Source organism: Ambystoma mexicanum, chromosome 5p (assembly GCF_040938575.1).
Source record: "Ambystoma mexicanum isolate Mex_15411 chromosome 5p, UKY_AmexF1_1, whole genome shotgun sequence".
In the NCBI taxonomy this organism is placed as follows: Eukaryota; Metazoa; Chordata; class Amphibia; order Caudata; family Ambystomatidae; genus Ambystoma; species Ambystoma mexicanum.
The window spans coordinates 404,855,060-404,871,785 of record NC_090930.1 but is presented as its reverse complement, the minus strand read 5'-3'; the positions used below and the strand labels follow the sequence as shown (position 1 = coordinate 404,871,785).

Here is a 16,726-nt window from a genome sequence, read left to right as displayed (position 1 = left end):
AGTAATGCCAGGCTCTCAAAGGATTTGGCACCTCAGTTTACCAGATGCACACCGTTGTATAAGCTGGTTCAGAATCATCATATCTGGATCATTCCAAGCACATGGCACCACCAGCCTGCGTAGCCTCCCGTAGAAAACATCAATAGTCTCTCCGTCCTATTGTCGGGCAGCCCCCATGAGGAAACGTTCATAGTCAGCATTTGCCATCAGCAGAAAGTGGTTGTGAATGGCATCCTTCGCCTCCGCAAACGACCCATAAGCTGGTTGTAGAGACAGAAATATTTCATGGACTGCAGGGCCTGCAGAATACAAGAGTGTATCCAGCTTACTGTCATCGCTAGTCTCCATCGTGGCCCTGAAATACATTTCAAGTCTGTCAATCCACATTTTCCACCTTGGGCCCAGACTGGATGGTGTGCCTGAGACATCAAACTCAGGCATTGGGTGAAGTGCCCCAGGTGGCTTAAGCAAAGGTCCGGGCGGAATGATGGGTGGAGGCTGAGGCACAGGAGCAGCTGGTTGTTGTGCAGCAGCCGCAGCTGCAGCAGCTTGGCTCATGGTGGCAAGCGCACAGGCACCCCAGGAATATGAAAACAATGGGGCCGCAACTCACCACCAGAAACAGGACGAACTCTCTCCCCGCCGTGGATGTTCACATAGGCCTGTCCTCAGGCATCTCGCAACTGGTATTGCACCTCCACTGCAGTTAGGCACAGGCAGATCCACAGGACTAGATCTTGCATTGGGTGAAGAGTCCAAAAATTGAGCAGGGTGGGCCTCCCATGTGTATCCAGCAGGCCTCCTTGGGTGCCACACCCCTATACCCGGATGAAAAATAGTGAAGGAAGTGTCACCAAATCACCAAAATAACACGATGTGCTTCCAATGACCATTTGCCACTGGTATTTCCAAAAATTAACTTTGGATGGCTCACCGACGCCTCATTACGAAGCCGCAAACCTTCCGGGCCTAATTCTCAAAATGGCCGCCGATCGCGTGTCTCACCCCCTCTCCACGGTCCGATTTGTCATGGTGCGCTCACATTAGATCATTCGCGCACCCGCGATCAATCACCGCCCAGCCCGGGGATGGATCTGATCCTTCGTCGCCACTGTTGACGGTTCACCATCAGCGTGTCCCGTGAGCCCCCCACCTTCACATGACACAGACACGGAGACAGGCTGTTGCTTGTGTGGGCTCCCCGGTGGCTCTGCCTGCCGCCGGGAATGCCCCGTTTATTTATAGATGCACGCGACGGAGTGAACGTCACTCCGTCGCGTGCAAGCCCTTAAAGGGGCAATGCCACAGTCACCACACTGCTGCAGTGTGGGGGACAATAGCAGCACACAAGGTACAGACGGAGGGATACCAGAACACATAACGGCCCTGGGGGGACCGTCACTGTGTGGCAGACAGCAGCTCCTTCGCCCCCACATGGGGCTCCAGGCAAATTGCAGCGGCCTTTGGGGGACCGGCACGGCACCCAATTATAAACACCAGCTCTCCCGCTCCCACACTGGACACCTGCAGTGCCCAGAGATCTACGTGCTCTACATCCACCACCTCCCCAGGCCAAAAGTGAAGGGCCTGCTATAAGCCAGACACTAGCACCCTCAGAAGTAAGGTGAGGTTGACCCCGCTCACCCTGCGCCTCGCGGGCAAGTTGGGAAGCACCAGGCAACTAGCAGGTATTGAGGAGCCACAACCCCAGCAAAAAACCACCCCTACCCCGCGGCTAGTGGGAAAACCATCAGGCCAAGCCACCATAGCGCTGGAAAAGTCACTGAACATCACGGGTTGAAGAAAAGAGCCAAGTGAGGTGCGGGACTCCCCGAGAACCACACCGGCACAAGCAGGGGAGCAACCCCCCCCCCCCACAAGAGGAAAATGTCAAAACACCAGAAGCCTCAAAAAACAGCAGACATTGCCACCATGTTGCTATCGCAGGAAAGGGGAAAAGAAATGGAACCCGGAAACTCTAGATCGCACTCCCCAGAGAGGCCTGTAGGCCCATGGGCCACTAGGAAGACATTTAGTCTCTCCTAACAGACATCAAATCCGAATTCCAGAACTGCATGGCGGAGATCACCAACAAGGTGGAGGGCCTAGGCCCTAGACAATCGGATGGGAGAATTGGAACATAGAATCAGCAAAACCAAGGACCAAACTTCCAGCCCTTTAGGATGAGGTAGCAATACCCTTGAGATGGATGGGGATGCAGAAAATATTCAAACATCAATAATCGAAATGACTCAAGTAGTTGGCAAAAGTATAACTCTTTTAATATCAATTATCTAAAACAGGGAGTACAACGGACATCAACGGATGTCTCAGCGCATGATCTCTCAATGCATCTTCAAAAAAAATCTTACTTTTAAAACAAAAAATCGTCATGGTAAATGCCAAACTACGTATTACTAATGTCATCGTACATGGCAAACTACAAAAACCTATTGAAGAAAGTGATAGGGTCTAAGGGAATATCCAAGTATACGATCCATACTAGTCTGAGACAGTGAAAGAAAGTGATTTGTTTCTTAACATCAGGTGGGGCAACTAAGCCCTCCCCTTAAACAGGTCACTATGAATGTCACTCAATACACAATATCCCATTGGCTACACAAACTATAGGACCCTTAATCACGCTGCTCCCTACCATTGTTTGGCACTCTAACCTCCGTCAGTACTTTTCCACCTACGTTAGCAGCATGCAGGCTAAGCATCCACGTGCTGGTGAGCAAGTCTTAACCGTGGCTTCCTACCAATTAGCACAATCATCTATCATCACCTCAGTGGTCTGCTGTCAATTAGGACTTTGAACCTGTCCTTGGGAGTGTTCTTTGGCTCTGGAGAATTCAGGGGAGTGTAGGCATTCTCTGCCTCCATGCGTAGGTGAGGTTGTCATGCTCGTCCAACTTCTTCCCTCCATACGACTGAAGACCACAAAATCGAGCTTCTGGTGCATTAAAATACTATTTTCTAATAGACCTCTGACGTCTTCCTTGTTTTTATCCATGGCTTCTGAACAGGAGTTTCGTTCTTTTGCACGATTTGTATCCAATGTCTGCTCACCCCAGTCTGATATGGCCTTGGCTTCTTGGCTCATCCAGCCTTGCCTTTCTGAGATTCACTTCGTAATTCACTTGTTTTCGAACAGTGACATACTGGAAAAGAGGCCTTCCTCCTTTAACCCAGATCTTCTATAGTACGTAGTGGAAACATCGATTCTTTACTCACTCCAATGTATATGTACATGTTGGCGCATGGCACAATATATTCACTGTAAAGTTAGCCTCAAGAATATTTCGTCTGCTTGCGTTTCTTTGCATATGTACACGTGTAAAAAAAAACTGATATCTTCATCTGTACTGTAGCATAGGTTTCTTCATCGTGATCCCAAGATGTCACTTATCTTCAATACTTTCTTGATGCCTTATAGAATATCTGCATTCTCATGTCTCTGCATCTCTTCTATGCACGTCAGCTCGGGTCTGTACAATGTCACCATTCGTCTTTTCCACTCATTGCTCTGCTTCTTCTGGAATTTCCTTCAAATTGCCATCATACTGTCTTGTATGCAGGTATGGTTTTCTCAACGGGAACCTTGCTTCCAAGATTCTCCTTGACATTGGTATTTTCACTGGTACTGCACGTACCTCACTCTGGTTCCCAACATATAAGCAATGTGGGCGAAAAGGTTGAGGTAGGGGTACTTAGCTCCTTCTCTACACTCCCCCCCCCCCTAGGCGATTCATCGACCACTCTCCCATCATCCTTCACACCTAGACACCCTTGTCTGAAGAAATGCTTCTTTGGGATCCATATCTTTATGACTCCATTCAGGCATCCAGTTGATTTCACATGCTCATCCTTGTTACAGGTCATGAGCATGCACTGTCCACTTGGGCTGCAATAGATCCATCTCCTCACATACTTCTTTAGGGTTCTTTGGATACAGGTACTTCGTTCCCTCATGTGCACGAATGCTGGCCATCACAAAGTCTCTAAATTCTTCATCTGTCAAGTCTCTGGCCTTCCATCCTGACTCAACATCAATCATGATTTTCATCCCTATAGCTTTCTTTGCTGTCTTCTTGCATTGTGACAGTATAATCCTGATCACACATTATCAGAGTAACACCAGTACTATCAGGGCCCCAAGGAACTTCAACATGTCTGCCATCCATGTTGAACCCAAGAAAAGATTGATCCAAACCAGCTGTTATCAGCAATGTCTTCTACTTTGTCTATCATCTGGACGTGTAGCTTCGTTAGCATCTCTATGGCCTCACTGAAGGTGCCATTCTCGTCGTCATGAGAAGGTATGAACGTGCAACATGATTCTCCAATTTTTGCACAAACACCTCCATCCAGAGCTGTGATCATGTCCAGGACATATCTATTCTGAAGAGTCATCAATCGTATGGCTCTCATCACTTCTCGGAAAGCATTGAATGCTTTTATGGTTTATGGTAGTGTTGATTGTCTGCAGCAATTCCCATCTGGTAATCTGCAGCCAATTGGTATTTGCTCCAACCTGGATTCTCGGCATGAAGATCAACATGAATACTGACGAAGAATGGCTGAACAGTCTGTGCTCATACGGGATGGAGTCAAAAGCTTCTATTGACTTGGCAGAGAAATAGTTCTCCCTCTTTATTCTACTTCTCAGCTCCACAGATCTCTTCTTCCTCAGGTGAGCATCTGCTTTCGGGAAACTGTCAAGGTTCAATTTACTTTTAGGAATCTCCAACGCTGGAACATGAACATTCACCAGTGTGCATATTCCATCCCAATCTTTGGGTAACTTCATATAAGCTTTAGATCCACAGGCCTAATAGTGATCCATGATCACTGCTGTCCCAATGTTCATTCCTGGTGCATCAAAGATTTGCCCACATTTCTGATTCTTTCCAACTTTTCTTGTGCCATTGTTTCTGAAACACAGCTTTGCACTTTCCAAAGGCACTATATGCAAGGGTCCTCCTCTGTCTTTGACAGAGGTCAGTAGTTTAGCAAGTTTTGACTGCAGAGGCTTACACAGCATTTGTGCATTGTCAATAGTTGGCTGGTAGTGACCCATTATTACCCAGTCTCTGCAGATCACTACACCTTCTTCCAATCCATCTGGTGATAACACTGTTCCCCAAATCTGCATCTGGCATCTGTTTTGCTGTCTTCTGCAGATTTTCCTGGACTCTCCAGCCTTCGGTTTACTTCCCATCTGATTCCAGCTCCTTTTACTCCAGGCTTTTCGTATCTGATCACATGATTCTTCGTATGACCTTTTAGCCTTGTCTTTGTATCTTGAACATAGTCGTCTTCGTTGGGATCTGTCCATTCAGTTACCCATTTGAGATAGGCTTGTATGACAGAATGCCAGGTTGCGATATGCAGTGTGCAGTCAGGACATCTATTTCAATAGCTATGAAGATCTTAGACTTCCCCATGCAATAAGGCAGGAGTGCACAAACAAAGCATTCCTCCTTTCAGGGTCTCCTTCCCACTCCCTTCATATACTGATACCATATATGTTATTCCCCAAATGTGCTGTGCTATCAAGTTAATCATTTAGCTCATGATCATTCTCCCTAGCACTTCTCTTAGGTCTGGTTCTTTTTCTATAAGCCTCTATAATTATCTCATGAAACTTGTCAGCATAACTCTTTCTTACTGGACCAATCATAGGAAGATTTGTAAGTGGACTGGGTGCTTTTACATGTGTGACCTGTGTAGGTTCAGTCCTAGTCAATCTATTCCTTTGCTTCTCCTTTCGAGCCTGTTTCTGATGCTCAAGAACAATCTCCACAACACCTTTTCCTAAAGAAAGATGTCTGGTAACATTTGTCATAGACCCAGGCAATTTTACACCATCTACTGGAATAGGGATGATTACATAGGGTCTTGGTTGCTTAGTAGTTGCCACATCTGTACCCTCGTCTTGTATAGGAGGATACACACACAGGAATCGTTACTCTATTTGTGTCTACATAGTAAGCCGTGGGTACTGGGAGTGAGAGCAGTATCACTATGAACAGAATACATTTGTTTAATCACACACAAATAAGACCATTTGCAGCAATAACTTCTTGCACATCATGGACGTTTCTCAGGATCTGCCATAATAATATTACTATTGATGCTGCCCATTTTACTCTTTAAGGAAGGAAAAACTTTTAATCAGGCAACATCATGCACTACTTCTGTAAGCTGCTGAGTCAGCTCCACAAGTTCCTCGATCAGCTTCAGCTGGCTATACGAGCATGAAACAAAGTTCCTGAATCAGTAGACTTTTGGATCTTCTCCCTCGAAAGTCTCATTCAGTTCCCAGTGTTCTCTCATTCACTTGCATTATGATGTCTCTCAGTATTTCATTAATACCTGCATTGTTCCTTGGGTCTCTGAGGAAGGTTCAGACATCAGTTTGTCTACCTACAAGATGCATGCATTCTCCTCTGATAGGGGCATTTGCGTTTTGCTCACTGTACTCAGGAACCTTAAGAATTTGTTCAATGATAGCTGCAAGCAATCTCATCACAATTGGACCATTCTTCAGATTTTGCAGTAACAGATGGACGCTAGTAGTTCTCCACATAATCGCAGGGTAAGCACGCAAAATGAACAGAAAAACTGCAAGAACGATCCGTGAAACGTTGTCATTGGGCATCACCATAGGCACCTCCCAAAGAAAATCAGTGAGAAAGGAATCGGGGAACTGCTCCCTCTTCCAGTCATCGAAAAGGAACTCCAAATCTGGCATGCTCTCGTTTATGATAAAGACTTAAACATGTCTCAGTCCAATGTCAACAATCTCCTGTGGCTGAAGAACAAATAGCATCCCTTAACTCCTTTGTTAGTGACTGAAAAGAGTGCCCTGAAATAAGCCACAGTCCAATATATTCTGTATCTTTATTCAACAGCTTCTGCGCCCTTCTTCCTCGTCATAGACCTAGTCTGCATGTGCTGTCGTTCTTCCCCGATGCTTGCTTCTGATGGGGGTGGGGGTGAAGGGGATTCTCCAGCATAGGTCTTCATGTCTGCAGACGGTTTTACATCCTCCACTATGAAGGGGCCTTTAAAACGCAGCTTGTGCCACCTTCTCGTGAAGTTGCGGATTAGGACTGCATCTCTGCGGAAATGTTTGGGAAGACATTGTTTTTCAATTCTGGTTGTTGGAGCATCTCCTTCTGTGTTCTGCGCTGCCCCACACCCGTTTCGCTTGAGCTGATCTGAAATGACAGAGATACTTGAAGTCATGCATTATAAGATAACCATGTAGCTCCTTTCCTAACAATTCTGCTGTCGGATGGGCATCACTTCTAGTTCTAGAAAGAGGTGAGAGAGGTGTCTTCATTCGCCTCCCTGTCACTATCTCATGGGGGGTAAAATGGTGGTCTGAACCTGGCCGATTTCTCAACGCATACAATGCCAGTGGTAGGCAATGCAACCATCCTTTCTTCAGGGTAAGCTTCAATTTGGCTATTCTTTCTTTAAGCAGGCCGTTGAGTCTCTCACAGATCCTGCTCCTGCTCGCCTGCGGGTGATACGCCAATGAAAACTTGTTCTTTATGCTAAGCAACAAGCTTATTTGTTCAAAGACTTGATTAAAAAAAATGAGGGCCATTATCTGATCTTGACACTTCACATATTCCCCATCTAGGAAACACTTCTCGTACTAAAAATGTGGCTGCAAAGGTGGAGTCTGGGTGTGTACACGGTCCAGCTTCAATCCACCTCAAAAAGGGACATACCACTACGATCATATATCTGTATTCATTACATTCTTGCAGCATGTTGACAGTCGATATGCAAATGCTGGAAGGGATCATTAGGTCTTGGAATAACTCCTTTAATTGGCCGTAATTTGTGCCTAGCAATAAACTTTTGACATAAGATACAATTTACTACATAAAATGCAACGTGTTCTACTATATTTGGAACAAACGAATCCTCCGCAATTGTTGCAGCGAGGCTCTCTCTAGTAAAGTGCACAGGGTAGTGTAGCTGCTCTAACGCCACCCTTAATAAGGCTACAGGCATCACCGGTTTACCAGTGTTGTCTTGTCGCCACAATGCTTCAGAGGTGTTTAAAGAATACCCTCTCCGCATCCACAAGTCTTTCTCATCTTGAGTCGCTTCCCCTTGAGTCTCTACCAACTGAGTCCTAGACAAATTATTATAACACTCAGACACACTCATTATCACCACCATCCTTTCATTTACATCAGGTGAATCAAATGACATGATCATTTCTGAACATGCAACTTGTTTTGCTTCCTCGTCTGTTTTTTTATTTCCTCGCAAGATAAAATCTGCTCTTTTAGTATGTGTTGCACATTTAACTACCGCGATGGCTACTGGTAGTTGTAGTGCTTTAACAAGTCTGTCCAATAAGACTGCGTGTTGCACTGGAGTGCCGTCCACTCGGAGATAGCCCCTCCTTTTCCAACATGCTAGCTCTGTGTGTACTGTTGACGTCACACAGGCAGAGTCACTGTACACCATTACTTCCTGGTCTGCATGCTGCTCGAGTGTGATAATCAGTGCCACAAAATCTGCAGCCTGTGCTAAAAAAAGTGAGACGGCAGTCTTGCACTTATCAGTACTTCAAACTCTCCATTGGCCGTGTGCTTCACAACAGCGGCACCTGTATATCTATGTCCCTCATTTTGATCGATTCTTGTAGAACCGTCAATAAAGAGAATCTCCCCAGCTGCTAAAGCATTTTCTTTTACCCTCGAGGCTCATCATAGAACTCCTCATAATTCGAGCAATCATGTGCATGCTCGTCCTCTGCCAGTGGTTCTGCTACAAACATCGCAGGATTCACTATTCTGCATCGGACTATTTTAACCGCCAGATTCGATATAACCACCTCCTAGGCAGAAGCCCTTTGAAATGTCAACGTGCCTTTAGGTTTCTCCAAAATGGCAAATAGTGCATGTTCAACAAATAACGACATAGAACACCCCATTACTATGCTGGCAGCCTTCTTAATGGCAAACGCGAGGGCCGCCAAAGATTGTTTGCAATGAAAATGACCCCTCATTACTGGGTCTAGAATCCCACTTTAATAAGCAATGGGCTTGTACCCCAACGTGGTTCTGTCATGACAGTGCCATTCGTGTGCGAAAATAAGAAGAAATCCTCAGCATAATTGGGAATTCCTAAAGCAGGAGCTGTGCAAATTGTCTTTTTCAATTCATCAAACCCTTCTTCCATCTACTCATTCCAAAAATGTTTTCCTGATTTGCCTGTGCTTTCTTCAGAGCTTGCAACAAGGGCCTGATGTATGAACTGTAGTCAAAGACCCATGCTCTCACATAGTTACAAAGGCCCAGAAATTTCTGCATGTGCTTTATCGTGAGTGGCTTTACTCTTTTTAAAATAGCCTCAGCCCTCTCAGGAGTAACTTTCTTTCCTTCATGCGAAATTAAGTGGCCCATGTACAGCACTTCTTGAAAGTACTGCAACTTCTCCTTGTCTACTTTATATCCTTTATCTGCAACGATAACCATCAGTTGAACTGAATCGTGTCTGCACTTTTGCTCTGATGTGCTACAGACCAATATGTCCCTACATATTGTAACACAACACTTTCTAAATCAATATTGCTTAAATCCATCTGTAGGACCCTATTGAAAATTGATGGGGACTCTCAGTACCCCTGAGGTAAACGAGTGCTTTTCAGGCGAGTTTGTCTGAACGTAAATGACGTCAGATCTTGAGAGTCTTTATGCAATGGAATTGAGAAATGCATTTTTCAAGTCAACCACAGTGAAATATCGTACCTTAACAGGTATATTACATAAAATTGTCGCAGGATTAAGAACTAGAGGGAACTCGGCCTCTACAATCTGGTTAATTGGGCAAAGATCTTGAATTAAATGCCACAACCCCCTTTCCCTTTTTTAATCGGATAAATCGTGATATTACATGATGACTCTGATGTCACTAGGATGCCCTGTTCCATCATAGCAGATATCGTCTTAAAAATACCTTCATCTCCCTCTCGAGGCATGGGACACTGTCGTGCTCGAGGTAAAATTGCTCTTGGTTTCAATTTGATCTTCACTTCTCCAGCCCCATTCAATTGGCCTACGTCATAGGGGCCTTTTGTCCATAATGAAACTGACACTTTCGCCATGTCTTCATCGTAATACTCGGGGCGTTTCTGTGCTAACATCATTTTCTGAGGAACCTTAAGTTTAATTTGCACTTACCCAATAAGTAATACTCATCTCGAATATCACTTCGTCATCTGATGGATGAACTCTAAACATATCCTCATCACTGACGTCAGTCAGTAAATAACCCTCCCCAATGGCAATCACTGTTCTCCATCGTCTGCCTTCATGGTCATTCCCATCAAGCAAGGCCATTTCTCCCTTCACTATGGCTGCTTGCAACTCTAAATGACATCCCCTATCCTAGGAGCCATTAACTGTCCTGTGTTTGTGCTTTGCTGTATCTGCATGGGTGACTGCTGTGACTGCTCCTGTGGCGGATTCATTGTTGCCTGCTGCATTTGAAAATCTTGCTTCACTCTCAGCACTTGCGTTTGCTGCGCTGTCTGATTTTGGGAAAACCCATCTCCATTCTGCTGCGAATACGCAGGCGGGTTTGAAGTCCCCCCTCTTGAGAATTGCCAATTTTGCACAACTCCTTGACTTCTACATGTACGAGCAAAGTGCCTTGTCATACCACATGTCCAACATATAGGAGGAGGTCTTCTAATTTGCCCCTCCTGCATGCCTTGATTATTGTTCTGCGTGTTTTGAAACCCACCTTGGCTGTTCTGAAAGTTTCCCTGATTTTTCTGGAAGCCACTAACGCGAAAGCCTCCCCTTCCCTGTGGAGTAAATCCACTATTATTTAGATAAAACTGCCTTTGGTTATTCAACTGCGGCATGTTTGCTACTTGCTGTGAACCCGATCCATCTCCACTAGTCAACATTGCCCCTTCCATGGCATACTTGGATAGTTTTTTCTGCACTAACATTGTCTCTTCACCTTTCCAAGCATCGTCTTTCTTTCTATTCGTCTCTTGCAACAGCCTGCAATAATGCGCGATGGTCAGCTGTATTTCTGACCATGGTTTTGCTTCCAGGCCCACCAATTTCTTGAGCTGCATCTGCACTGCCTACGGCAGCCCTTGGCACAATATATGATAAAATACAAGAATAGATTTCCCCCTAAGCCTCCTGTGTCTCCAAAGCCCACTGCTCTTGGAAATTCTGAATGTAAACAAGAGGATCATCCCCTCCCTGCATCTTTTTCACCATTATAGCTCCCATATCTGACGTGTCTGGATACAGTGCTCTAAGCGCTTTCCAGACTGCCGCACTACAGTTATTGAACGTTCCCCATCATGAGCAGTGTTCACTGTGGTAACACTAGAATATCCCGCTATTGACCAAACATCATCAGTTCTCTCCCCAAGAATAGCAATCAGGAGACCTTTAATGTCCCCTCCCTATAGCTAACGTGTTTCCTCCGGTCATTTTCTCTAATTCATGTATCCATTTCGCCGCGCCGGAACTTAAACTTGGGAGTTTGCACGTTAAATAATCTTTATCCATCTCAGGCCAAGGTATATATTGTGGTCTGGCTCCTCCCTTCTCTAACAACAGAAATTGTGAAATCCCAAACTCACATTTGTCACCCATCATCTGTCTGTTCATAGAAGGGACAATGGTTCTGCAGCACCTTCTACCTGGCAGTGACCTTAGCCTGATCACATACGGTGGCGAGTTCCCCCTCTCACCATGGGATAGCCCTTTAGGTGAATCAAGTCTTGTCAATGATCCTGAGGCCAGAGATTTGGGTAGGTCTAGATCTGACCATCTTACTTCCTTATCCGTTGAAAAAAAACCTTCAGGGCCACATGCATTACCTTCCTCCCCATGGAAGGTTTCTCTATCCTTATCTGACATATCCTGTCCCCACCTCGTGTGACTTCTCTCCTCTTCATCTTTGTTCAGAGTCAGTCTATCTAAAGACAGCTCCTTTGGCTCAAAACTACATGAGGCCCCTTCTTTGTCATACAACTGCATACTCTCGAGTCGATCGTTTTTACCCTTCCTCTGCAGTACTCTTAGTCCTCATATCATGATAGACTTTATTGATTGCGTCACCAAAACTTCTAGAGTCAAAATCATCCTCCAGATTTGCTTTAGACGGACCTGCTATTGGCTCATGGGCTGGGAAGAACTCTTCTAAATCCTCCCATGCTACTACTGGATTAGGATCCATTATCTCCTTTTCAATACGATCAATGTTGCGTGCTCTGTGCCTTCTCTTTCGTTCTAACTCATCATCAAATTCTCTTTGCTTCCTTGCTTCCTCTCTTACCCTTTCTTCCTCTTTTCTCTTCATGTCTCTTCTTTCATTTGCCCTTTGTATCTCTCCATCTCTATCCCTTTGCATTCTTTTATCCTTAATTTCTGTTCCTCTTTCTCCATTCTTTTCCTTTCTCGTTTTCTTGCTGTTCGATCACCCTCTGTCTGTTGTCATATTTTCTCTGCTCTTCTGCTCTTTTTTTCAATTGCTCAACTTGATATAATTGTTTGTCTTTGTGTATCCTTTCTTTTCATCCCATCTCCTTTCAATCTTTCCTCTCTCTCTATCCTTTTTGTCCCGTTCATCTCAATCTTCCCTTTGCCTCACGTCCTCGATGATCTTATCGAGTTTGAGCAAAATCTGACCACCCATCCATTCGTTCTGTATAAGTGCTAACTCATCAGTCTTATCTTTTTCTCCTTTCCATCTCTTTATTTCCCGTCCTATAGCTACGGATGTACTTGGTCGATCCCGTCTCTCCTTATCGTTTCTCTCCTTGTCCCTCGGGACCTTAGAGATTACATCTTGCTCGGGAACTTTCTCTGGGCCCTCGTCACTGCTTTGCGCAGGTGACTCCTATGCCGTGTTGCTATACCCTGATGCATGTTATGCTCCCTTAATAGATAGTCATCTTTCTTACTATCGCCGTATGTTTCAGGTGCGGCGGGGGGGCAGAAGTCTCCTCACCCCCCTCTTTGAACACATTAAGTATGTAATCTATAGGAGGCGGCTCTTCTCTCTCCTTCTGATACATCTTCCAGAGCTCTAAGCTCGCTAGTCGTTTGTCTAACTTCTTTCCCGTATATGCAGCATGCAAATATGTCGTCATGTGCTGCAAAACTGCCTTCGATAATGATCCCCCTTGTGGCCATGGCATGAACATCTTGTCTGATGTGCCCTTAACCCACTCTGCACTGCACTGTCTAGGCTTGGGTGCGTGCTTGGGTAGCTGTTTGCAGAGATGTATAAGCGGAGCAATATCCTCCATTTTGACACGTCACACTTGACTGTCAATACTCACCTTTACTCTTTGCTGATTTTAAAAGTAGGTTTCAGTTCAACAAAACAATGTGAGCGTGCACCAATCGATGGAGGCTCCAAATCCTCTATATCACATTTATATTTTACTTTAATCTATGTTTTCACTAAACACCATCACAAGTAAATAATTAGGGAGTAGTTTCTTACCTGTAACTCTATTTCTCTGGCGTTGGTATTTTTCATGGATTCACATGCTGTTAATATTTCCCCATCGTCAGGATGGGAAACCTCGGTAACTTTAACTTAGCGTTTTTCTATGGAAAACTTCAACACTTTAGTGTCCTATCAATGTCCTTTTTGGGTGCTTTAGGCCCCACCACTAGGACGTCTGGTATAAATAGCCTGCCCCACGGCTTCCCTTCAGATTTCAACCGTCTCCAAACTGTTGGGATCACCTCGTGTTTCTGCGTGTTTTGCACGTGAGTTTGGTATCGTGGGCTAGGATGTCATCTGTAGACCAGAAGAAGTCTCTTTTTTGGCCTTGTGCTACCTGCGGCTTGAAGGTGTACAAAGGGGATGGTCATATGGACTGTCTTTACTGTCTCTACCCCCATCACTCGGTGGATACCTGCGAGATGTGTCAGGGCTTTTCGCAGAAGACCCTGAAGGACCGTAATCGATGGCTCATATGTTGGCTGAATGAGGGCACGTACCCGGCTTCTGAGGTGGGTCTGGCCTGGAGGAGCCAGTCTTCGGGAAGAGCGGAGAAGTCCGCGGAACATCGCCGAGCGGCGTCAGCTGAACCTCCGGCGAAGAAGCATTGGGCCACATTGCCTGCGTCGGAGGTGGGGAAAGGCAGTAAATCTTCATCGAAAGCCGCAGCAGTCGAAGGTGAGTGGCTCTTCATTGTCCAAGCATGGTCGGTCAGACCATTCCAGGGGGTCTGGTGGTAGGCCCGAGAAGTCTACGCGTCGGAGAAGGTCCTGGCGAAGCCGAATGAGTCTTCGTCCAAGCACTCGTCGTCCAGGGACCATCACAGGTCTTCTTCCAGCCGGGAGTCTTCGAATCACCGGTCTGGTTCTTCCAAAAAAGGTGAGTATATGAAAAGGCCTTCCCAGCCCTGTCCTTGTTGTGGCTGAAAGGACAGGGCTGGGAAGGCCTTTTCATATTCCAGGACTGGGTCCCAGCAATCCGTAAAGCGGTGTAATGTCCCTTCTTTGTCCGCCGTGACCTTCTTGGCTACCGGAATGTCCCAGATTTTGGCCCACCACCGGGGGAAAAAGGGGGCCATCCCTGGACTTCCATCTGCAGGCGAGTGAGATTTTGGCCGCAAGTAATAGATGGGTAACCAGCTTTATGGATGATCCTGATCTCGGGTAGCAGTCTGGTAGCGGGGTGCCCAAGAGAACCACCTCCGGAGTTAGCGGAAGTTTGCGATGGGTGATGGCTTCTATTGTCTGAAGTACCTGATTCCAGAAGGATTGTGCAATTGGGCACTCCCACCACATGTGGAAGTACATTCCTCGGGCACCAAGTTGCCTCCAGCACTTCGGGTCAAGCAAGCTGTTGAAATGGTGCAGACGTTCCGGCAGGTAGTACCATCGATACAGCAGTTTGAGTGCTCCTTTTTTATTGGTGATACACCTGGAGACGGAATTGTTGCTGGACCAGATGTCGACCCATGTCTGGTCCTCGATGTTGTTCACTAGGTCCGTTTCCCATTTGGCCATGTATGCAGGTCTGATGACCAACATGTCCTCTTGTAGTAGCTTGTAGAGTTTGGTGATGTGTCCTCTCATGGGGCCCTCTATCAATGAAAGTTCCAGGGGGAGGAGTGCCCTCATGGCTCTCTGTTTGATTAGTGGCTGGGAGATCCAATGGCGCAATTGTCCGTAGGTGAATCTGTCTGATTCTGACAGGTTGAAGCAGGTTTTACATTCCATGAAGTTTAGGGAGGATCCATCTTTAAACAGCTCGGAAAGGGTTCGTAGGCCCGCTTGTGTCCATTTTCGGAAGTTCGCCACCTTTAGTCCCGGTGCAAAGTCCGGGTGGCGGAGAATTGGACAGAGAGGGACCAACCCCTTGGGAATCTTTTTCTTCTGTAGTGTGCTATCCCAGATTCTTAGGGAGGCCCTGGTTGATGAGAGGATTGTCGGCCATTGGCTACGTGCTGTTGCTGAGGTGTGTAGTAGGTCGCCAAGTGGAATCCGGCTTCTAGCTTGTTCGATGGTATCCCATTTTGGTGGATCCATGGGGTCAGTCCACGCCAAGGAGTTTGTCAGCTGGGCCGCTGTGTAATAGTTGCAGAGGTTGAGTACGCCCATCCCACCCTATTTAGCTGCCCCGTCATCACTCTGTGTGATCCGAGCTTTACCCCCTTTCCATATGAATCGGAAGACTTGTTTCTGCAGTTGGAGGAGGGGTTCTAGGGGGATTTCCACCGGTAGCGATGAGCAGAGGTACAGGAATCTTGGCAGTACGTTTTTTTGCATGCTGTCATTCGGATCTATGTGATTATAATTACGCCGGCCGAAAATGCTGACTTTTGTTTTTTTAAAACCCCCTTTACACCACATACATATGTGGGGGGAGACCCCTGTAGTGCCCCCATATTACCATTATATCACATACCCCCCCACATATATATAAGGGGGGGTCTAAAATAAAAAGTAGTTGTTTTCGGCTATCGGAATTGTGAGGGTGACATTTTGGGCCATTACCTGTCACTCTCCCCAGGAGTGAGATCTCCTGATTCTCCCGTGTCTTGAGATCTGTCTTTAGGCTGCTGAATAGGTGGGGGAAGTTTGCTGCGTATAGTATTTTGGGGTCGGCCGCAATGTGTACTCCCAGGTATTTGGACGTTGTTGTGCTCCATTTCAGAGGGCAGATAGGGTGGAGAAGGCATAGCGTCCCCTTTGTTAAATTCACGCCCAGCACCTCCGACTTGGTGTAGTTGACAGAGAAGCCTGCCACTTGTTCGAAGGCCTCCAGCTCTGCCAGAGCTGCTGGTAGCAACCTTCGGCTATTAGTGAGCGACACCATCATGTCATCGGCGTACAAACACGCTTTATATTGTTCCCCTTTTACCGTCATTCCTTTGATGGAATTGTTATTGCAGACTCTTTGGGCAAAGGTTTCCATGATTAGGGCGAATATCAGCGGAGAGAGCAGGCATCCTTGCCTCGTTCCGCATGTGAGTGGGAGGTGGGCTGATTTATGTTGGTTTACTCTGAGTTGTTTTGGGGGCCCTGTAGCCAGTACCATGGTGCAGAAGTTCGGCTGAATTGAAATGCTTCTAGTGTTAGTTTCATGAATGACCAGTCAACCTGGTCAAAGGCCTTAGCTGCGACCAGAATGAGTAAGGCCAGTTCTTGGTGTTCTTCTGCTGCTATTTCTACTGGGT

General features: G+C 46.2%; 1 protein-coding gene across 4 annotated transcripts in view; it reads right to left on the bottom strand.

The window, feature by feature from the left end:
- Positions 1 to 16,726, bottom strand: part of ARHGEF6 (Rac/Cdc42 guanine nucleotide exchange factor 6) — a 3,277,165-nt gene that overhangs the window by 1,668,405 nt on the left and 1,592,034 nt on the right. The gene's annotated exons all lie outside the window — the stretch shown is intronic.